We start from the raw sequence: 22,727 nt of genomic DNA on the forward strand, positions 1-22,727 counted from the left end.
ACTAAAGTCAAAACTGGCAGCACTCTGCTGGTGCTGGGTGGCAGAGGGACTTAATGTTACTTCCTTGGGCAGAGAGAAAGCGAGGCAGGTCTGAGGCTGTCCACTTACTGAGGACAGCAAGAGAGCGCTCACTGCCCAGAGGCTGTGACTCCATCCTCACAGAAGCCATCCACCCATTTCCAGGGAGGGCAGACACAGAGAGGGAGGGAATCTGCCTCGGGTCACACGGCAAGCAGGTGGGCATGGAGACCCCCAGCGACTTGCCTGGTGGGCAGGTGGGAGGTCAGAGAAGATGAGGAGGGAGTCTGCACAGCTGGCTCAGTGAAGGGGGGGGGCCAGGACCCCCTGCCAAGACAGCAGAAAATGACCGGGGCCCTCAGAGAAGGGGCTACACAGGCCTTGGCTGCTTGGTCAGCAGGGCAGGGTCAGCAGGGAGCTGCCAAAGGTCCTCCTGCAACTGAGTGGGTCTCCAGAAGGGGTGGCCCTTCTGCAGCTCCCCCCACATACCCCACCAGAGCTCAACTCTCCCACTTGCTCTGCCCCTGTGCTGTCCCTGCCTTCCTGCCAACACCGCAAGGGCATCCAGCTCAGGCCAGAGCTCCCTCTCCTCCTTCCCCTTTGGGGGTCTCAACTCAAACCTCACTTCCCCCATGTGTGACGTTCTGAACATCATCACTCTGCGATTACTTTCCTTCTTGGCTGAGCTATTTGCAGGTCTTTGTACTGGACTGGGAGATCCAGAGGGTGGGACTCAGATCTGGGATGGGTTGGCCAACAGCAGCTGCCTCCTGTCACACCCTGCAGCTTCTCTGATCCTGCTCCTTCACCCAAGGCAGGTGCACAAACTGCCCACCTGGTGGGGTGGGGGTGGATCGAAAGAGAGGCAGAGCAGGGTGCTCAGGGGGAGCCGGGCACCTCCACAATCTCCCGATGATGGTAGTGGCTTATTGGTGGCACCTCATTACTCTGATTCAGCGGTGGCACCCTGGCGCCCTGACTCTGGCGCACAGGAGGTGAGGATGCTCTTCCCAACACCATGGGCTTTTCTTCCAGAGCTCAGAACACCATGAACAAGATGTGGCCCCAGCGTGTCCCTCAGCCCTGTGTCGGCAGCCTAGGACAGGCCACAGGTCTTGCAGCCCTGATGTGCCAGACTGCCCCAGTTTCTCTTTAGCCTGTGAGGTCCAGCTTTGCAAGTGCAGAGAAGCCAGGGCCCACCTTCACATGTGCAAAGTAAAGCATAGATTTGGAGAAGGGACACCCAGTATCCAATCACTTATGCAAGGAGGTCTTTGGGTATCTGCTGGCCCTGGCCACAGCCCTCAGAGGCCCCAAGCAGTGTCTCCCAGCTACTCCCTGGCTCAGACTGCAGTGACCATAGGAGGAATTGTCCTTCACACAAAGGGCTGGGTCAGCCCTCAAGTGCCCTTCCAACACCCTGACCAGATACTGCCCTTCTCCATCTTATGGGTGGAGAAACCAAGGCACCGGCTGCTTAGGCATGGCAGACACACATGGATCTGGGGAGCAAGGATCAGCTATCAGCTCCCTCCTTCTCTCTGGCCATGAGGGCACCTATGGCCATGAGCCCCAAGGGATAGGCACTTGGCTCTGGCCCTCCCTCCATCCCTGCGTCTCCAGCAGCACCGACTGGGCATTTCTACTGGCTGCTCCACCTGGGGCTCGGCAGGTGGCACCCTGATATCAGGCCTCAGGCACGGGTTTCTACTATCCTGATGCCGTCAGAGGCTGTGAGCACGGCTGCTCCAGCCCTACCCCACCTCACCCACTGCCCTTCCAGAAAGTTCCCAGACTGTGGTGGCTGCTCCCCAGGGCCCATGGGAGACCCTGTGTCTTTCCCAGACTGCGTATCCTTCCCAGCTGAATGTCACTAATCCGATGACAGAGGAAACAGCTTTCTAAGCCGGGCAGAGCTGGTGGGAAAGAACACAGAATGTGCCGGAACGAACCACTCCATCCATCACTGTCCCTGTCTGCCTGTGGTTCCCAGCCCACCCTGGCCGGCTGGGAACTGGCTGCATCCCAGTGCTCCCAGCCCAGGGGTTCTAGAAGCCTCCATGGGAGGAGGGCCTGTTGGTGGTGGTGTGGGGGGCATTTGCAAGTCCGTGTCACCTCTGAAGCTTGTTAAGATTCTCTACAGTCTGAATCCTGCTGTGACCTCAGATGACCCTCACAAAAGCCCCAGGACATGTGAAGATGGGCAGGGGACCCAGGGGACACAGTGGATGACCTGTGACATAGGACCTGCCTCAGCACTCCTACCACAGGGCCTCTGCACATGAATGTGGGGATAAAGCCCTACTGTGTGCCAGGCCCTAACCTGACCATTTTGCACAGATCACCTCATTTTGTACCCTCAGAGGTCTACAATATCAGCAGATGAGGAAACTGAGGCAGAGGGCACTTGGCCTCAAACCTGGCACTGGAGTCTATTCTATGGGTCCTGGGATTTGACCACTGGGGACAATGGTCAGGGCATGGCTACAGTGGGGTAGGCTACCCCATTACAGACACAGTCTCACCCTGATCCCCCTGGAGCTGACCCACAGGCTCCAAGTCTCTCCTTGTACCAGCCTGGCTGATCCCTCATGTCCCTACGATGACAGTGAACCTGGTCTCAGAAGCAGCCAGTCCCTGAGCAAAGGCCTCTCCCAGCTGGGAAGCAGGGCCCTGGGGATGATGGGCACAGGCCCTGGACACAATGACCTGGGTGGGCAGCCTCATTTCCCATCTGTAAGCTGAGGGCAAGGAGCATGAAAGGCACACAGGACAGCCACCCACAGCCCTGAGGAGGGCAGGGGCAAGAGCAGTGAGCATAGAAGGTACTCATGGCTGCACTGCATCTGCCCCGTGGGGACGGCACAGACACCTGCTGCCCTGACTGTGCCCACTGCAGCCTCATGTGCCCTCATTGCCCCTGAGAGGTGAGCTCATCTGAGGTCATTGGCCACAGTCACGTAGCAGGTGGGAAAGCATGGCCAGAACAGGGCCAGTGTTTGAATTCCAGCCTCTACCTTTGGCCAGCCAGTGATCCAGTACTAGGGGACTTAGGCCAAGGTGACCCCATCTGCTTGGCTTTTTGAGGAGCTGCAGGGTTAAGCTGGCCTCAGGGCATATTCCCTAAGACCTAGGAAGCACCCCAGCCTTCAGCCAGTGCCTGAGAGGTGGTGGGCCCTCCCTGAGTAGCTGGCCCTCCTCAGCCTCTACTGTACCTCAGAGCCTTTGCACGGCTGGCTCCCCTGTTAGCAATGCAATGGCAGCTCCCCCAGGTCAGCACCTTTGTCCCTCAAGACCTCCCTCCACAGCCCAGGCCATACCTCCTGCTCAGCTGTGTGCTATGTCCACTTACTCTCCTCTTGTTGACTTTTATCTTCCCTGACCAGCTCCTGGAGGGCAGGGCATTTGTGTGGCTCACAGCCTCCGACAGTGGCTGGTACACAGTAGGTGCTCAGGAGAGGCCTCCTGAGTTTGAATGGGAGTGCCCAGGAAGACATGTCCATCCACTGGCTGAGGTCCCGGACCACAGTGCTCTTTTGCCCCCAGGCATCCGGGGAAGGAGCCTGGAGGTATCTGGGGTGGAGCTGGGCTCTGCTGGGCACAGCCCACCCTGAGTTGGGCCAGTAGGGGCATCTCCATGCTGGCCCCAGGGAGATGTTATGTGACCCCACTTACAGATGAGAAGCTGGGGCCCTGAGAGATCCACCTAGCCACATGGTGAGTGAGATGGCTCTAGCCCTGCTGGCCTTAGCAGGGACCTCCAGGACCCTGAGCCTTCCCTGGCTTCCTAGCTCTGTCCTCATCAGGCCCACACTCCACTGTGTGGCCTTGGGGACTCCATGAGAGCCCCCCTCGTTTCCTCATACCCCCTCCTCAAGAATTCATCCACATAGCCCTCAGCACCCACCAATGCCAGTTCCTGCCCACCAACTACACCATGGCATGGCCCAAGGGACTGCCAGGCAGTGATGTAGCCTATGGAAAGGTGAAGACATTGGGCAGCTCATCAGAGGCGGCACGCTGATGCCCTGCCCCCACTCTGCCACTCCAGCCGGCCACTCCAGCGTCTCCCCGCCGGCATCTCCATCCCTTCACTAGTTCACTCACTCAGAGACCTCTTCCTGCACCAGCTCTCAACCCCATCAGACTTGAAACCCATCTCAGGTGGAAGAAACCCTGACAGCCCTGAGGGGCAGAGTAAGGTGAGGACACATGTGAGGGGTGTCTAGGCCTCCAGGTCTGGCCCCTTCAGATCCTGGCCCAAGAACTTGCTCTTGCCCTCACGGGCCTCTGGCTTTGGGGTAGCTCCTCTCCTGAACCCGGAGGCCCAGGGGTCTCAGGCAAGGTGAGCAATCTCCTTGGCCAAGAACCAGCCTCCTGGGGGGCCTGCCAGCTGCTCTAGGCCTGACAGTGGTGATATGAGCAAAAGCAGACAGGGGTAGCTCTAGGAAGCTGCCACTCTGAGGAGGCCGACAAGTGTCAGACAGAAGCTCCCTGGCTGAGGGGATGGCTGAGACAAACCCAGGACACGGGGTCCCCCACGGGCAGGTGACCAGAAGCTGAACCCCCACCTAAGACTGTCCCCCAGGCCAGTGGCTTTGGCACCTTTGACCCCTTGGGGTTGCGGGGCAGTGGGGACCTGGGGGGCATGCAGCCCTAATCAGTCCCAGGCTCCAGCTAAGCTGCTTCCCACATCTGGCTCCCATCAAGGCCTCCACTGCCCCATGAATAACTAACAGCACAAAAATACAACGATTAGTATTTTCTCCCATTGGCCCAGGCAGGTCTCCACCCCCGCGGGGACTTGGAGCCAAGTCCAGATTCCTCCTGCCAGCCCTCACCATCATCAGCAGCCTGGTCAGGGCAGCCGCCCCACTGGCCCGCTAACTCACTGCCCTGCCCTTCCCCCTGCCTGGCTTGGGGCCACCTGGGACAGGACTCAGATATCCCAGGATGTGGGGCCACAGGTAGTACAGGTACTGGCCCTGAGGTTGCCATGGCAACAGAGCTGGCAGGAGTTAAGGAATCTCATCCCGCTCTGCGATGACCACCAAGTGACCTCAGGTGCCTGGAGTGTCAGGTGGTCCAGGAGTAAAATGGGCACTTCTTGGGGTGGGGGTGACTCAGTGTACCACAAGCATTTTGCAAACTCAAATCCTGATGTGGTCCCCCTTCCGCCTCCAGGAGAGGCGAGGAGAGGAAAGGGAGACTCAACCTTGTCTCTTGGCTAGAACAAAATCGACTTTTCCTTTTTCTACTCTGGGCCTTGGTTTTCTCACCTGTAAAATGGGAATGAGTACAGAATCCACAACACAGTCTCAGAAGGATAAAGCGTACGAGCCCCAGACAGCATCTAGCATGGTACACACACTCCGGGAGTGTCACCCTCTGGGCACAGCAGGCGGGGGAGGCCCTGCTTCAAAGCCTGAGGGGGACGGTCTGTTTTCACACATGGTGCATCCTGTGACACTGGCTGCTTTTGGGGGGGGGGACAGCTGCTGAGACCATTCTCTCAACTTACTCCCCTGACAAAAGCCATGAGGTGTAAGAGATCCACTTTACAGATGGGAAACTGAGGCACAGAGCTGTGATGGCACCTGCCCCAGTTACCCGCAGGCCCATCTGTCCAGCCCCAAGACCAGCGTGCCAGGCAGGTAACAGGCAGAGCTTGTCCCTTGTGTCAATGTGCTCAGAGCACAGCCCAGAGGGCCACAGTGGGATCTGTCAGCAGTGAGCAGACCCCAGAGTGTCCCCTCAGAGCCGTGCAGGGTACGTAGAGCCTTCACTGCAGTGCTGTACGTCATTACTGGCTAACCCGAACCTCACATGGCCCAGAACCCGCACAGGTACAGGGACTAGGGGCTTCTTAGTTGCTTCATCATGAGGTCCAGACAGGAAACCACTGAAATGCTCACCAAGAGTCCAAGAAGTAAATGAGTTCTGTGTAGGGCACAACATGGCAGGATGAAGAACATGGGACCCAGTGCAGCCTGGACCTCACAGACACACCGGCGGGAGGGCCAGACCCCAACACACACTGTGAGATTCTACTGGCATGAAGTTCAGTCAGGCGGCACCGTTCTGTGACATCAGAAGTCAGGATGGTGGACAGGGAGTGAGCACAGGGGCACAAGGGTCTGGGGGACGGGTCAGGTGACATCGCTGACCGGGCCAGTGTCACAATCTGCAAGTGTCAGGCTGCACCCTCTGCTCTCCACTGCACTTCTTGCACATGTTCACGCGCAGATGTCATGTCACAGACCACCACCCACCACTATGGAAAAGTGACCCAGGAGTGAGAATCAAATGCGGTGGCAAAGCATGCAATTCTGTCTTGGAAATGTGTGTAGGAAGATGGCCGGAAACACAATGTGATGGTGGTCCCCGGGCAGCCAGCTGTCAGGGGTGTCGTGTTCTTGCTGCATTTTTAGAGAGGGGTTGGGTGAGTCAGGGGCCCAGGCTCTGGTTTGGCCACGGGGCCCACACCCAGCAGCCCTGCAATGCCCCCAGTGTGTCCTCCACAGCCTCTGGGGCCCAGCAGAGTGTGGCCAGGCTGGGGGAGGCTGGGAGCTCAGCGTGGCTGGAATTAAAACCTTGCACACTCTCCAAAGGGCCGCAAATGGGATCCAGATGTCTAGGCTTGCTTGCCCCATGGCTCACACACAAAGGAAGCGCATTCCTTCCCCAGCTGCTGGGGCTACACTGCCAACACCACCACCCCCTCCAGCCTTAAGGGTGGCAGCTGCCATCAGGGTCCCTGGCTGCCTCGCTGGGTGCCACGCTGGGAAGGGGCAGAGGGAGGAAGGGTGCACTGTGCCCCACATCAGACCCGGCACTCTGAGAGTTGGGTTGCAGCTGCACACATAAGCCCCCCCCCCAGGGGTCCCCTGTAGCCTGGCAAAGTAGGAACAGGCTGTGACAGTGCAGGTGGTGGTGTGGCCAGCTGGTGGGGGGGGCCCTGGGCAGTCTTGTGGCTGCTCACCTCTGTCAGATCCTCACCCTGCTCCGACAATGCCCTCCACCCATCTGTTCGGGGACGTCTGTGTACCAAGCAGCACAAGGACAGGCTCTGACTAGATCGCTGGTACCTAAGTCCATTCCTTGTGCTCACAGGCTGTGGGTACTTCTCACAGGCCTTGTGAACGGCTGACATGCAGCGTGGTGCGGGGGCCCTGGGGACTCCAGCTGCACCTGGGTGGCTCTGGGCAGCACCCTCACTTCTCTGTGTCTCAATTTCCTCCTCCATCTGTGGGGTCTTGGGGGCTGAAGGGCAGGCCAGGGATGACTCCTGCAGGGAGGGCACCCAGTGGAGCTGGGACAGAAGAGCTCAGGGGAGCAGGCAGCCAGCAGGGGACCAGCGAGCAGAGTGAATGGAAGTGAGTACATGCACACACGTGTGTACTGGGGCAGGTGTCTGCATGTGCATTTTCTCTAGTGAGGGGTGTTTGACCTCAGGAAGTCTGTACTTCCCCACTACTGAGCAGATGAGCTCACGTGCTCACACCTCACACACACACATCTCAGGTCTGCACACTCGTCTCTGGAAGGAGATACATCACTGCCTTGGGGAGAACAGAGCAGGTAGGGCAGGGCGGATGGTTTCCCCTTCCCTTGGCCAGAGCCACCCCTCCTGTACTTAAACCATGTCCTTGATTTAGTTTTAGAAATGCCTCTTGCGCATAGCACTGGCTTCTCCTACTCTGGGGGCCAAATGGCAGTGACAATGGACAGTTACAAGATGTCATGTCAGTTAACAGCTGCATCATTACAGAGTCTTAAACAAAAGGGAATAAACTGAGAAACTCACAAGCTACCTGCTGGCTGAAGGAGGGAGAACCTTCTGAGAAGGCAGACGGTGGCCGCTGGGGAGGGAACAGCACAGCTCCTCCTGCCTCCTTCCTGGGGTGGGGCAGCCAGGCCCAGCACTCCTGATGTGAATTAACCAATTCCCAAAGTGTTTTCCTTGTTTAAAAAACGTGCAAATTGGCTGCCTATCACCTTGCACTCTCCAGAGGAACGCTGCCAAAATTTAAAGCAATAATGTTGCTCATGTGACGCTAAGTAACAATTGAGGACTGGTGGTCCCGTTTATTGTGCAGGAGTGTTAAATTGACAATGTTTTTCCTGACGCACCGGCCGGCCCTCAGCATAAGAATGACCCAGGATGTGCCCACATACGTACGCAGGTGGAGCAGCACCCAGGACGTGAGTTTGGAGTCTGGCTCTGGGTGACGTCTGAGACCTGCGTCCTCGGAGGAGGTGGGGACACCACTGCACCTGGCTGTGGGGCATGGAGGGACCCCAGGTGATGACCAATGAACAAACCCACAAATACTAGCCGCTATGACAGGACCTCAGAAGTAACCTCTCCTGGAGAAAGCCAGGTGTGTTGGAGACTCCGCTGGCCTTGCTCCTGGGTCTCCCTCATCAGCTGCACCTCCCACCCTGTGAGCTGCACTGGCCAGGGTGCGTGGGAACTGACCTGTTAGCCCCAGGCAGCCCCACCTTGGGTTGCCTACAGGGAACCTGTTGTGGATCGGGGAGGTGGCCTAAGGTTCTCTCACTCTGCCCAGATGCAAACACAGCCCCAAACTCCTGTCCTCCCTCTCAGTTCTTTATCTTGAGGGTGCTGACCCGGGCCCGTCTGATTCTGCATACCAGGGGCAAAAGGAAGGAGAACGTCCAACTGCAGGTGGGCCCAGGTGCTCCCACCCTGGGCCAGCCTGGGGCTGCTCCTGAGGGGCTTCTCAACTCAGTCCCTGTCCCCAGTGCTGTGCAGGTCCTCCCCAGTCCATGTGGCTGGCGGTGCAGGGTGTGCACTGCACACTGCTGGCCCCCAGGGCCCTCATCCTTGATGAACCTGAACTGCAGGTCACAACAGCACAGCCTGGACGCCCCTGCAGGTGGTGCTGAAGCATCTAGAGCCACAGCAGCTGTGCGGGAGCCTGTTTCCATCAGGCTTCACAGGAGAGAAGTCGGGGAGAGCTGGTGGCCCAGGACCCAGCCTCACCATTACCCAGCAAAATCCCTCTCCTCAAGCCCTCTAAAGGACCTGGGAGATACAGGCTGCACTGTCCCTCAGCCCAGAGTAACCTGTTCACAATTCTTGTGTCTCCTTCTAGTCAACTGTGGGGTCACAGTCCTGCACACACTGATTCTCAGGAAAGGACAAAAATGGACACTTTCAAGCCAAGGGACTCTGCAGTTAGTTTTCCCCACTTCACATGGCAGACACCTTTGTCAGGGCAGGGGCCACACTCACATCTCAGACCCCACTGTCTCCAGGGCCCCAGTTTCTCCACCTGCACCACAAGGAGATACTGAGACTCCATGAGAATTAATTAGAAGGTACGCGTGAAGCCGGGGCAGCAGCCGGTGGCAGTGGACACCAAGTCAGCAGGGTGACCCGTGGTCCCCCGCACACTCTGTGGGTGTCGGCTCATCTATCTGCTTGCTCTCCAGGGCTGGGGCTGTGAGGACAAGGGCTGCTACCCCTGCCCATAAGGGACATGGTAAGAAGCTCCCTCCCAGAGCTGAGCCACACAACTTTCCAGTGATGGAATGTTTGAGGTCCGTGCTGTGCACACCGACCCAAGAGCCCCACGTAGCTACTGAGTGCCTGGAAGCTGCTCTACCAAGGAAGAACTGAATGTTAAATTTTATTTCTTTTTGATTCAATTTCAAGTGCCACGTGTGCTGTGTGGTGGGCAACCCCACAGTGCGATGCCATCTACCCAGGTGTCCTCAGCCCCTTCCCAGTCCTCTGTGGAGCCAGAAACGCCCCACCTGGCCCTGGGGGGTGACACTGAATGGGCAGTCCCAGAGTCAGCTGGGGTGTCACTGTGAAAAGCCCAGGGTGGCACCACACGCCATTCCTCTGAGTCTAAGGAGAGGCTCGGCAGGAGACAAACTCCAGACAGATGTTTCCTCCTGGCACCGGCCCCCTGCTCCTCCCCTCCCCGCCAGAGGCCTGCCCGGCTGGGCTCACAGGAGGCAGGAGGCCGTGTGCTGGGGAGACCCAGTGATCTCAACTCTTCTTTTTAGGAAGGAGAAAAATATAAAAAACAAACAAACAAACAAAAAAAACCTGTGTTTTACAAGCCCGCCTTTGCCATTGTTTATGTAAACAGGTAAATTGTTTCCTGCCTCAATTAAAAACATCTGCCACATAAATGAATACCAATTAACTCATCCTGTTTTTAATTACTCTGTTAATTACACGCAGGCAGCAGAGAGGATGGCACAGGAGTGGGGAAGACGCAGTGATCCCCCCTCAGGGGCCTGAGGCACATCCCAGTCTGACTGGTTGAGGGGATAGAAGCCCTAGACCCAGTGGGGGTCTCCTCCAGAGTCTCTGTGGGTGGGGCCCCACCCCAGCCCCTCCCACCTGCCCCCTCTGTCCTCAGGTCCAAGGCCCCTGGGGAGGAAGGAGGGGGCCCATTTTGGCCCATACTTTGCTGGGGGAGGGTGAGGCCAAAAGGGGTGGGGGCTCAGAGTCACCCTGAGCAGGACCCCTGGAGGTCTTCACAGTAGTTCATCTCCTGAGCCCTCCAGGACATGTCCATTTGAGGTGGCTTCCTGGGGAGCACCTGACACAGCCCACACCCACCCTCTGGTCTCTCTCCTTGGCCTCTGCAGCTACTCAACAGTCCACCAAAGGAACAGGAGAGGTGGGAGCCTCACCACAGTCTCTGAGGGCTTCTCTTCCCTACTGCACAGATGGCAAAGCGGAGTCTCCCCCTGCAGCACTGTCAGGGCCAGAGGAGGCTGTGGACCCAGGATGCTGATTCCGAGGCTGCTGACACCACTGAGCCAGGCCCCAGGGTGTTGCATCAAGCCAGGCTGTCCCGGGGAGCTGAGCCCCAGCCTGGCTCACTCATGGGGTGTTGGAGGGCTCTACCCCCAAGTCTATCCTTCTTGGGGAATATCAAGGTTCTTTTCTACCCAAAAGGGAATGACACATCTCCCTGGAAAGCCTCCCCTACCCCGATCTGTGCAGCTATCCAAACTGCCCCCTTTCTCCTCCAGAGCTTCTGTAGGAGCCAGGAGCATCAGAGTGGCCAGGCCTTTGCAGCCTGTCAAGCTGAGCAGTAAACAGGCCTCCCCTCCATGCCAAAGCCGACTGCAAAGTGGGGCTGGAGCTTCCTGAGAAAGGAGGGGAAAGTGTCTACCCCCGCCATATCCCAGAACACGGGCCACACTGCCTCCCAAATCAGTCTGACCTTCCTGCCCCTCTTGCCCCCTGGTGCCCTGCTTAGGGCTGCCTCACCCAAAGCATTCCCCAGACAGACTGCCAGAGACTGCTTGAGGGGGCTGCAGCAGGCACCAAGCCAAGCGATCCTCAAGAGATCTGAGCCCGGCCCTACCCCTGAAGCTGCCAAGACAGGAAGGAGCAGGGTTGAGTCCAGTAGAGTGGGGGCCACGCTGAATGGGGGGCGCTAGGCAGGCCTGTTGAAGGGGGATGGAGATGTACAGGCTGGTGTGGACTATGAAGCTGGTGGGGAGGTGGAGGGCCAGGTCCAGTGCTCTGCATGGGGCCTAGGGACAGCTATCAGGGCAAACAGTATCACCGTAGGGTGGCCCCAAGACCAGGGACAAGGCTTCTCAGAGGTAGGGCCCCCAGGCAGGGAATGGGTCTGTCTTGTCTGATGCCCACATTCACCCCACCCACTCTCACCCACCTCCTGGCAGATCCAGCACAGCAGGGGCAGCTTGGCACCTAGTTAGTGCCCAGTGGGGAACTACCAGCTGAAGGAGTGAGGACACCCAAGACCGTCATGCTCACCTAGCCTTCAGACCTCAGCCTTGGCCTCACAGGCTCTTTCTCCCCCACAGCCTCTGAGTTTCCCATATAGCACACCAGGACCAGGCCGTGGGGCAGGCAGTCAAAACCCAGGGCAGTCCTGGGAGCTACCAGTCACCAGGGTGGGGATGGTCCACCCAAGGTCTTCACTCTGCCCAGCTCCAGGCATGGATGCCCAGAGAGGCAGGAGCCTTGGCCTGGATTCCTCCCCACAACTGGGACCCGGAAAGATTGGCCTGGTCCACAGTGGACATGGGGTCTGTCTCTAGCCTTGCCCGGCCCCTCCTCTCCCAGCTCCTGGCCTTGGGAAGGAGCCAGGCGGGCAGATGGGCGGCTGCAGCCCAGCCGGGGTGGCAGCTGCTCCGGAGGAGACCCGGGAGGATCTGGGCTCTGCCACCCTCCCCAGAGAGAACCTTCTGGATGTTTTGACTCATTCCACCAAATGGTCTCACAAAGCCTCAGGGATCTGGGGGTGGGGCCCTGCTGAGTCAAAGCAGCCCTTAGGGAATTTTCCTGGGGCAGGAATGCACCTTTCCTCCCACCCCCCCAGCCAGGTGGGGAGACGCTAGCAGGCCCAGTTCTCCTTATTGGGCAGGCAGCTCCTATGTGGGCAGGAGGCAAATTCTCATTTTACGTGGAACTGACACCTCGAGCAAAAGATTCTCACTCCCGGTTCCAGGCCAGAGGACATCTGGGGATGCCTCTGCACACAAACCCAGGGGCTCCAGGGCTGCTGCTGTTCCTGGAGTCCCACCTTTCCCCCAGGAGGGTCCTCTCAGGCTGAGAAGTGGGGTCCCTGACAGAGGCTATGGGTGGCACTCTGGAATCATGGCATGCCTGGGCTGTGCGATTTTTTGAGAGGCTGAGGCAAATAAAGACACTGCTCTCCCACCTCCAAAGGGGCCTCTGCCCCACCTGTCATCTCTCTTCTGCCCAGCAGAGGTCAGCTCCATGGAACACTGGGTGAGCACTGGGAATTCTATTTCCCCACCTGTGCAGGGGGGTAGCCCCGCCACTGTGGGATTAGCGAGCATTTGGGGGCAGCCACCCAGGCCTGAAGCATCAGATGAGGACTCAAGGCTCCTGGAGGTACAGCTCAGGGAAGTCCTGGCTCCAAAAAAAGGCAACAAATTCCTCTGCCAACCTCTAGCGTAAGAGGTCACTTCAATCTACCACCAAACATACACCCTGGGAACACCTGGAAGGGCCCAGCTTCGGGTGGGCACAGGGACATCTGTCCTAGTTCAAGCTCTGCAATGTCAGTGCTGCCCTTGGCCTCCTGGTTCAGTTTTTGAGGGAGCAGTCCCCTCTTCTCTCTCTGGCAGGGAGGGGGGCAGTCACTGGGCCAAGTCTTAGGGACTGTGATACAGTAGACCAAGACAGACCTGTGGTCAGGTGCTTTATTTTGGAAGGATGTGGTGAGTGAAGACCCCACCTGTGTGGCTGCAGGGAGGCCAGTGAGTCGGCATCTACTGAGGGATGAGCTGGCCCTGCCCTGAGCTTACCAGGGTGAGGGCTGAGGCTCAGTTTGCTCATCTGTAAGATGGGCTGACAGGTGCTTGCAGATGGGCTTGGGTAGGAATCAGATCAGCCTGACAGCTGTGGTGCCCAGACACCTGCAGCAGCCCTTCTGCCCAAGGCTGTGCTTCAACAACCACTGTATGTCCCTACTGGGCAGTGGCTCATCCCCCACAGGCCATGGCTCAAGGTCACCTTGTCAGAGAAGCAAACCTGGGCCTAACAGCAACCTCCATGGACAGGGTGGGGACACCAACCTCACCGCCTCGTGGGTCTGCTCTCTGTCCCTCCCAAGGGTAGTGTTTGTCTGCAGGGTTCTGAGGTAGCCTAAGAAGCCATACACCAACTGACTGTATGCCCCAGGGAGGGGCCCGTGTGGAGGTCAGGTGTCCACAGGGGCTGCTGTCTGCCAGCCCCAGGTGCAGCTCCGAGCAAGCGCACCACGGCACGACCCCCACCTGGCCAGACCCCAGGGCTGAGGGCAGCTCAGCTCCTCCCACAGCCAGACACAAGCCCCCCTTGAAGGCTACATGGGGGTGGGGCACAGCCCCTAGTCCCATCACCCAGAAGGTAAGGAAGTACAAGAGGGAGGGCTGAGTCTCTACAGTGTAGGGGGCACTTTAAGAGCTGAATTTGGAGGGAAATAGAAAATATTTTGATGCATCCTCACTGGGGTGTTTGAATTCTGCCCTGTGTCTATACAGGCTATGGAAGGGGTTGGTGTGGGGGAGGGGGCCCATCTGTCTCCTCCAGGGGCCTCCACACATGGTCTCCCTGCCCTGCGTGGGGTCAGAGCAGGTGCCAGCCTGGCCTGGGAGCCCTGTCTGCCTCTCCGGGAGAGGTGGGGCTGGGGGTAGCTGGAGCCAGAGAACACGGAAGTAGATGCTAAGTGGGGCCATACCCCCACCATACACCCTACTAACCCCAAGAGGGGGCCTGTCCTCAAAGACAGGTCAGCCCAACTCCACCTTCTCCCTGCAGGAGGGTGTCATCCCCTGGTCCCTTCCCACTGGGGCTACACAGCCCACAGTGCAGTGTTGCTACCTGGCTCCAAAGTCAGCTCAGGAAAGGCCAGGGCAGCCCCACTAAGGGCAGAGCAGAGAGCTTTGTGGACAGGCAATGCACACCAGGCCCCAGTGCTCATCAGTGAGTCCCAGGGCACCCCCACGCTGAGCCTTTTGAGCCCCAGCTGCCAAGGCCATCTGGTGGACATGGTGGGGGAGGGACACACTAGCCTGCCAGGGCCTGTCCCAACTCCTGATACAAGGATCTGCCTGCGTAGCAAAAAGGGGGCCCGTGCCACTGCGTTTAGGTGGTCTGCCCCAACTTCTCCAGCAGCACACTTGTTCCCAGAGAACCAATCCTGGGAGTATGAGGTTTTGGGTGCTCCCTCCCTGCCTTTGGGCTGTCTACTGCCTGGCCTGGGCCCTCAGCAACATCTGCTTAGGGAGCGAGCAGTGCCAGTGAGAGGACAGACTGTCTGGGTTGACCCCGCGCTACTTCAGCACAGGTGACTCAGGGCCGAACTCAAGGGCTGCAGGCACTGATGACACCGTAAGACTAGATACACAGCAGCTTGTGGGCTGTGGCCACAGTGACAGACTCTGCACACCGCAGGTGTCCCTGCCCATCTGTGACCCTGGTGCCATCACCTGTGAGATGGTGGTGGTGGGACCACCCCACAGGTGGGACAGTCCTGCCCCATGGAACTGACCTTGGAGGGCAAGAGGCAGAAGCATGGGGTGGGGGCATGTGGGGAGGGTAGGTAGAAAGGTGAGCAAGGCCTGAAGCAGAGGCTGGTGGGAGCTGTCTGGGGGTGGGAGCATCCCAGCAGAGCCGCCCAGCCGTGCAAAGACCCTGCAGTGGCAGCAGACCTGGGACATCTTTGGTAACAGCAAGGAAGGGACTGGAGACCACCTGGGGATACTGGCTCTGTTTCTGGAAGGCTGCGTCTGCTTCCATTCAGGGTCCCAAGGCTGCTGTGTGTGGAACGCTTCAAGCAGGGGAAAGAGCAGAGAGATCAGGTTGGAATCTGGCTCCTGCCAGGAGGGTCAGAAGGCAGGTGCTGGGGAGGCCCAGTAACTGTTTGTGGAACCAAATACGCAGCAGCTTGCGGGCGGGTGGGTGGCGGCTGTGCAAACAGACTCTGCAGCATGGCAGGGTGTCCTACTCCACCAGTGACCTTGGGCAGCTGCATTCCCCACCCTGGGCCGTGGCACCAACACCTGTGAACAGGAGCCCAAGGACCAGGCTCCGTAGCAGCTGCTAACGCATCCTGGAAACCCAGTGGGCAGAATATGGCTGTCCCACCCCCAAGAGACATAGACACTCACACCCAAGCAAGGCTGCCCAGGGATGTCCACAGCAGCACAACCAAAAGTGGGAGAGGTGGGTACAGAGAGGGTGGCCCTCACGCAGCGGGACCCATGCAGCCACAGGAAGGCCAAGCTCTGATACATGCCATAAGATGGACAGACCTTGAGCCCGTGATCCTGAGGGACAGACGCCACAGAGAGGCCACACGGCCTGTGGCCCATTTGCACAAACTGCGCACAACAGGCACATCCACAGAGGCAGCTGGTGGCTGCCAGGGCAGTGGAGGGGTGAAGGAGCCAGTCCATGGGCACAGGGTTTCTTTCTGGGGACACTGGTGGCTTCCTCACATTGTGATATGCTAAATGCCCCTGGCATGGGCATGCAAACTCAGAAAGAGTAAAAACAACACATTTTATGTTACATGTATAAATACGACGTGTTTTCCCACAATTAAAAAAGAACCCAGTGGGGTTTGTTGGTGGCCTGTTCAACCTTCCTCCCACAGGCCCATTCGTGTTGCCAGCAACTGGAACTGGGGCCACACTGCCTTCCCCAGCTGCCCCAGCATCTCTGAAGTAAGGGCCTTGCCCCCTCTCGGCTTCCTGCTCTTGTCCACAGGGGCCACCCTTACATGGGCAGGTGGGGAATAGCACCCCATTACCCCAGTGCTGATTCCCCTGGGCCTTAGTGGCACCAGGACCTAGGAGGTCGAGCAGGGCCCAGATGGCTGTTGGGGGCAGGGAATTCCTTTGCACAGACACACCCAGACACTCAGAAGGGCAGGGCAGCAAGAAAGGTCTGTGGCAAAGGAGCCTCCAACTCTGATGCTCTAGGGGCCCAGGGACAAGTGCGGGTGCCCTGGGGGCAGCCTTTGCTCATCCCCAGGAATCCACCTGTCCAGGGGCAGCAGGTCCCTGTGGGTCTGGGACATTCAGCTGGGCTGAGGAGCAGTGGGCCCCAGGTCAGGCTTTATAACCCACTGTCTCAAGGTCACAGCACAGAGGGGAAGGGTGGGAGTACACCGTTGCACTGCCACAGCTATTTTTTTGAGACAGAGTTTCACTTTGTTGCCCTTGGTAGAGTGCTGTGGTATCACAGCTCACAGTAACCTCCAAATGCTGGGCTTAGGCAATTCTCCTGCCTCAGCCTCCCAAGTAGCTGAGACTACAGGCATCCACCACAACGCCCGGCTATTTTTTTGTTGCAGTTTGGCTGGGGCTGGCACCCTACCCACCGAGCCACAGGTGCCGCCCACTGTAATCATTGTGATTACATCCTCCCCGAACATCCTCTGAAGCTGGCCAGGGGGCTCCCTCCAAGTCTGTCCAGGGCAACTGCCCCTCTGGGCAGCCAGGTCAGAGGTCATACTCCTTCTTGGCTGTGCCATAGTATACACATGCACACAATGTCACACACTCCAGATGTTCCGTGTACCCCACACAAAGGCACCCAAGCAGTGGCCCCAGGGTCACTGAAAAGCCCCTTCCTTATCAGGTAATGGGAGGTGCCTGGCAGGGGAGATTCCCCTTTCCAGGAGAGAAGCCAGCTCCAACTGTAGACCCCACCACAACACTAACTGCACAAACAGCCCCAGGGCCAGGGCACTCGGGGGACAGGGTCAATAACCTTAGGCATATAGGGGTACCTTAGTGACTCAGCCCACCTGCCTGGCCCGAATCTGGGTGCTGCAGGTGCCCCTCTGGGCCCTGCCCCAGCCTGCTCAGGGGGCTTTACTGGGCCTCCAAGACTGGGAACGAAAGCCAGTGTGCTCCCCATGGCCCGGGCCCCGGCCTCTCCTTTGCAGAAGGTGCTTCCTGTGGGGCCTCTGTCCAAATAGCTCCCCTGTATGGACACCTGCCCCTTGCCTGGTGGGCCCCCTTGGGGGGCCACCCTTGTTCCCCCAGGCAGGGTCAGGACTGCACGCCTCATGGTGCCACACACTCACAGCCTAGGGCCATAGTGGTCATCTGGCAAATTCTTTGTCCCCTTTGAGAGTAATGTACACAGTGCACCTGGGAGACTTCAAAAGATAAAATGCCTCAGGCATTTAAAAATTCACTGTATGTTAAAAATGATAATTTCTGGCTAAACTGGGTTAAATAAAATGTATTATTTTGCTGGTATCTTTATCCTTTTCTCATGTGGCCACCGGAAAATGTGGAATGACACATAGGACTGGTGTGGGGCCCGTCCCCCGACAGTGCCTGACATTTCCTGGGAGAAGCTGCCGCTTGGATGCAGAGGTGCAGGTGAGAAGCCACTCTGCCCCGCTAGACCGTCCAATCACCCGGCCAGCGCAGAAGTGGTGCTGGGCCAGAAGGGAAGAGCTCAGTGTGAAGCACAGCCCAGACACCCAAACCTGGGCTGTCGGGAAGGGGTGGGCGTTGCCACGTGGCACAAGCTGGCCCCTGCCATGCTCCCCTGTGTGGCAGACAGGGACACACATGCTCACAGGTCACCCTGGCCTGCCTGGTCCCTGCAGGGGCACCTGACAGTGCTGGGCCTCTCTCTAAAGGTCAACATAGGAAAACCCTGAGGCCCCCACAGACACCTTTGCTAACTCTGTCCACGGGCACTGCTGCAGTCCGGGGCCTGAGCCCTGCCCAGACAGGTCAGCTGGCCCTCATTCCATTTTCTCAGAGCAGGAGAGGCTAAAGGGAAGGGGCCTGTGTTTGCTGCACTCTGAGTCCAGGATGTGTTGGATGAGGCTGTGGAGTGCAGGGAGGCAGGGTGGCCAAAGGATGCGGTAGGAGCTGCAGAGCCCCCAGGACTGCTGAGAAGCCTACCAATCTCTGGGGGCCCTGGTGTGGCAGAAGCACAGGGTCAGAAGATCTTGGTTCCAGGGGCAACTCAGACTCTAATGCTGAACGGCAGGTGCTCACCAACCCTGCCTTGGCCTTCCTCTGTAAACGGGTCCTCTGGAGCAAGGCACACAGGGCCTTGCCACTTGCTGTCCCTATGAGAGGGGAGGAGGCATGCTGGGTGGGGGTCCAGACTGTGAGAGGATGAAGCATGTCTGTCTGGATCACTCCACTTTGGAAAGGAAGACACAGACACAGGGAGAGTGGGTTTTCAGCGTGGGCACTGGCGGGGAAGGGGAGAAGGGTTAGGGTGCAGAGCCACCTAATGTCCCCAGGAAAGCACGCGTGTTCCCTAGAAAGGCATGTGATAAACATGCCAGTCCCCGCTACCCCCACATTGTACTCCTAGATCTTTTCCACTTCATCACAGTCTCAAGAGGTAGGTGCCCTGGAGAATGCATTTTGAATTTGAAACCCAAGGCACAGAGAGGGTAAGTGATTTGCTGAAGGTCACACAGCTGCTGGAAGGCAATTCAAACTCAGGTGAGGCTGAGAGAGGCTGAGGGCTGCTACCCCTACCCCAATGCCTCAGAGAGCAGGTGGGGGCTGTGGCCAACCCAGCCATGGCCCTGGGGGCCCTCTCAACAGCTGCCCTGCCCACCTATCACCGCTGGGTCTTCTGCTGACAAGTTTCACTCTGTCTTACCTGGGTGCTTGGGGCTCGTGTCACCCAGTGCCCTTGAGTGAAGGAGAAGCTCTCCTGACCGTCCCCTGGGAGTGGCCAGGCACACACGCCCACCGCCCCCATCCTGGTTTCCCTGGTCCTATCCAGGGCTCCCGGGTGTGGACTTCTCTCTGCCCAAGTAAACAGAAGAGCGTGCCGGTGGCTGAGCTTCCTCTCCAACCCGCCATGTCCACCACACCCAGCCACAGGCTGCTGGGAAGCCCTGAGCACCCCAACCCCACAGGGGGCAAAACCAGCCCCCTAAGCCTGAGCATGGAGGGAAAGCCAGCCAGAAAACAGCAGCGGACCATGCTGCTGGCGCCTAGCCCAGGAGACATCGTCCTTGTTACAGCCAAATTCATGGTTGTTTTCCCTCCCAGTGACATCTGGCTCCCAGTGAGGTCCCACGAATTACAAAAAGCAGAAGTCAAGTCTTAACTTCTGTTTTATTGCCCAGGAAACATGCTGCAAATGGCCTGGGCGGGTCGGAGGGAGCCTCCTGCTCCCACCCCATCACTCGGCCAACTCACAAGTGGGAACCGGGAACCAACTGTTTATCACTTTCCTCCCCATGAGTTTCCATCTCAGGGGCCAGGCGTCTGCCTGAGTCTCTCCACTGCTGCTCCAAGGGTGGTTTCCACCCAGAAATGTTTTTCCAGACGAGCAAATCCCTCGCTTGAATCCCCTGCTTGCCTTTGCAGTCTTGGCTCCAGCGGCCTCCAGGTGCCGGGTGGGCCACCTCCCACCTCCAGCCACCTGCACAGCCACCCACTCCTCTGGAGGGAGTTCTTAGCCTCAGGAACCTCAGAAGTAAGATTGGTCCTTCCTACCCTGGCCAGGAAAGTCAGGGGGGCAATGACCCCAGGAGAGGATGTGGGGGGTGTGGTCCATGACTCAAATGTTCTTGGGGAGACTGAGCCATAAGGATAAGGCAGCAAGTGGCCATTTTCTTGAACTAACAGCATGGTGTCCACCCAGTCTGGCCCAGACCCTGGAGACCTGGTGAAGCCAAGATGGTCTTGCCTTGTCAGCTACTATCGGCTGCCTAAAGATGAGCCCTGGCTGTCTGGTGGCCTGTGCCCCTCACTGGCACCCCCACCACGGGGGCTCTGAGCAAGCCACTGCCTTTGGCCCCAAGTGAGGGCAACAAAGCATAGCACCCACCTGCCCCTGCCTCTGCAAGGTGAGCCACTCAACCTCTTTGGGCCTTAGTTCCCCATCTGAAAGCTGGACAGCAAGGCGCCCAATCTTCAGGGCTGTCCGAGGACTGAATGAGACAGAGGGCACTAAGCCAGGCACAACCTCAGGCCCTAGGCATGAACTTGAATTCCACACTCTCCCATTTACAGACTGCAGAGCTCAGGACACCTCCCTCCCTCAGCAGCCTGGGGCTGGCTGCCTGGACGGGGGGTGTCCAGGAGCAGTGAACACTGTGTCTGTCGTAACATCCAGGCTATGCCCGCAGGGATGAACTACCAAAAGCTGGGATGAGGCAGGGGTTGAGTTCTTCCTCCCTGCCCAACCCCAGGTGCACCCCTGGCCTGAGGGCTCCCTAACCCCTGTCACTGCCAAGCTGCCACCACCAGACCCTGGCACCCTCAGGAGTATTCAGACCCCCTAACAATGGTGACAGGTAGGCTGAGAGGACAGCGTGTGGACACCTCTCTGAGTCTCAGAAGTGGGGGAAGCCCCACCCCCTGATGGTGGGAGGGACAGTGAGAGTAAGTGCTATCCCGCCTGGGCCAGAGGAGCTGCTCAGAGAGGCTCTGTGCCCACTATTAGCAGGAGGGGGATGGCAGGGCAGCGCAGACACACAGCCCTCACACTGGGCACCAGGCTTGGCCAGGCCAGGTTCTAAGCACACTTGTGTATGCATACGTGCATGCAGATACAAACAGGCTCTAGTTGATCTTGTCCCTCTCCATCCAGGTAAGAGATTCAAATCAATCTAATTCAACCACCTCCTTCCACCCTGGCATCGTGGGAGGCTGAGAGGATGAATCAGAAAGCCCTGAACTCAGCAGGCTTCTGGTGGGGATGGAGGGCAGCCCAGGGCCTCGGGACAATTCCAGAAGGCGGCAGGGAAGTGATCGAACTGTGCCCTTCCCAATCACCCAAGAAAGCCACAGCCTGCAGTCTCCAGCTCCCCAGCCCAACCATCCACTGGGGCAGTCCTGTAGCTTGTCCTTTGAGGGTTAGTGACCTAGCTTGCAGGTGGGCGGCACTTCCTGATCCCTTTGTACGAAGACAAATTAATTTCTTCCAGTTGTGTGGAAATGAAAATATGTGAAACCAAATCAGAGCGATTTTCTGGAGGTGGGAACTTAATTATGTGGATAATCACAGACCAAGGGAGAACTCAGGGGGCCTCCCGGGGCCAATGGGTAGCTGATAGCATGTCCAGAGGGGTGGGGTGGGGGACTCAAGGGGACCCTCCAGCTGCTGCACAGGTCCTGCTCATGCCCCAGCTTCCCTTTCTCCCACTAGGAGATCACGCCCCCCAGTCCATGAGAAACAGACTCCGCCAGAAAATTAATCCTAGTGTGACGTTCTCTTCCCTCCCTGAATCCAGCTCTTCTGTCCTCAGCTTTCCTTCCTTCTCTCCTTTTCTTTCTCAGCATCCGAGAGTGACTGCTGCCTCACAAAACAGTCCCCAAGGTGTAGCATTTCAGTGCACGCTGTCAGGTGCTAAGACAGGACCCTCCCACCCCCCAGTGGCTGCTTGTGCAGGTTCAGTAGTTGCGGTCCAGAAGACAGGGCTGGGGGCGGCACATGACACAGTGACCCCAGAGCCATAAAGCCCCAGGACCAGGACTTCCTGCCCCCCCCTCAAGCAAGCGCTGGAGGTGCCTGTGTCCAGGCAGGTGAGGTCTGGACTCCCTCAGACCCAGCCCCTGCTCTTGGGGTCTGGGGGATACAGGAGAGCCCCAACCTTGTTTTCCAAATCCTGCAGCAACTTGCAAGGGCCGTACCAGGGCACAGAATAACTGCTCCCTTTGTCCCCAGTCGACCCCATCGTCAGGAGGAGGAAACACACACCCAGTTAGACATAATGAAGGACTTCCTGGCCACAGAGTTGAAGGAATAGGGCCTGACAATCCCCTCAAGCAAGAACATAAGATTTTATCTATTTTCAAGGGAAACATCTTTCTCCTGGAACACATCTGCAGTCAGCCCACCTCAGCCCCAATAGTAGGGAATGCAGGTCTGTCTGGCCCCAGGAGGCAGGGGTCCCCACACTCACAGGTCTGCCCAACACACCCCCAGTTCCCAGGGATGAGGGCCGGCTCCAGGCTGTGTGTTTACAGCCGCCACCAGCCTGGAGGCCTTCTGCTCTACGTAAGTGAAGTCAGCCGTCTAGGGCTGAATTTCCAGCCATCTGTCCCTCCACAGCGGCTCGCGCCTCCCTCCCTGCTGTTCCCACAGCCTGGCTCCAGGCCTACCCGGCACACAGATGGACGGTTCCCAAAGGCCGTGAGCCCCATCGCTGCCACCGGGTTGTGTGAGGCCTCGCTGTCAGGACCCCAGGGAGGGTCCTGAAGCCCCC

Source organism: Otolemur garnettii, unplaced genomic scaffold, assembly GCF_000181295.1.
Source record: "Otolemur garnettii isolate 467f Iridium unplaced genomic scaffold, OtoGar3 scaffold00185, whole genome shotgun sequence".
Lineage (NCBI taxonomy): Eukaryota > Metazoa > Chordata > Mammalia > Primates > Galagidae > Otolemur > Otolemur garnettii.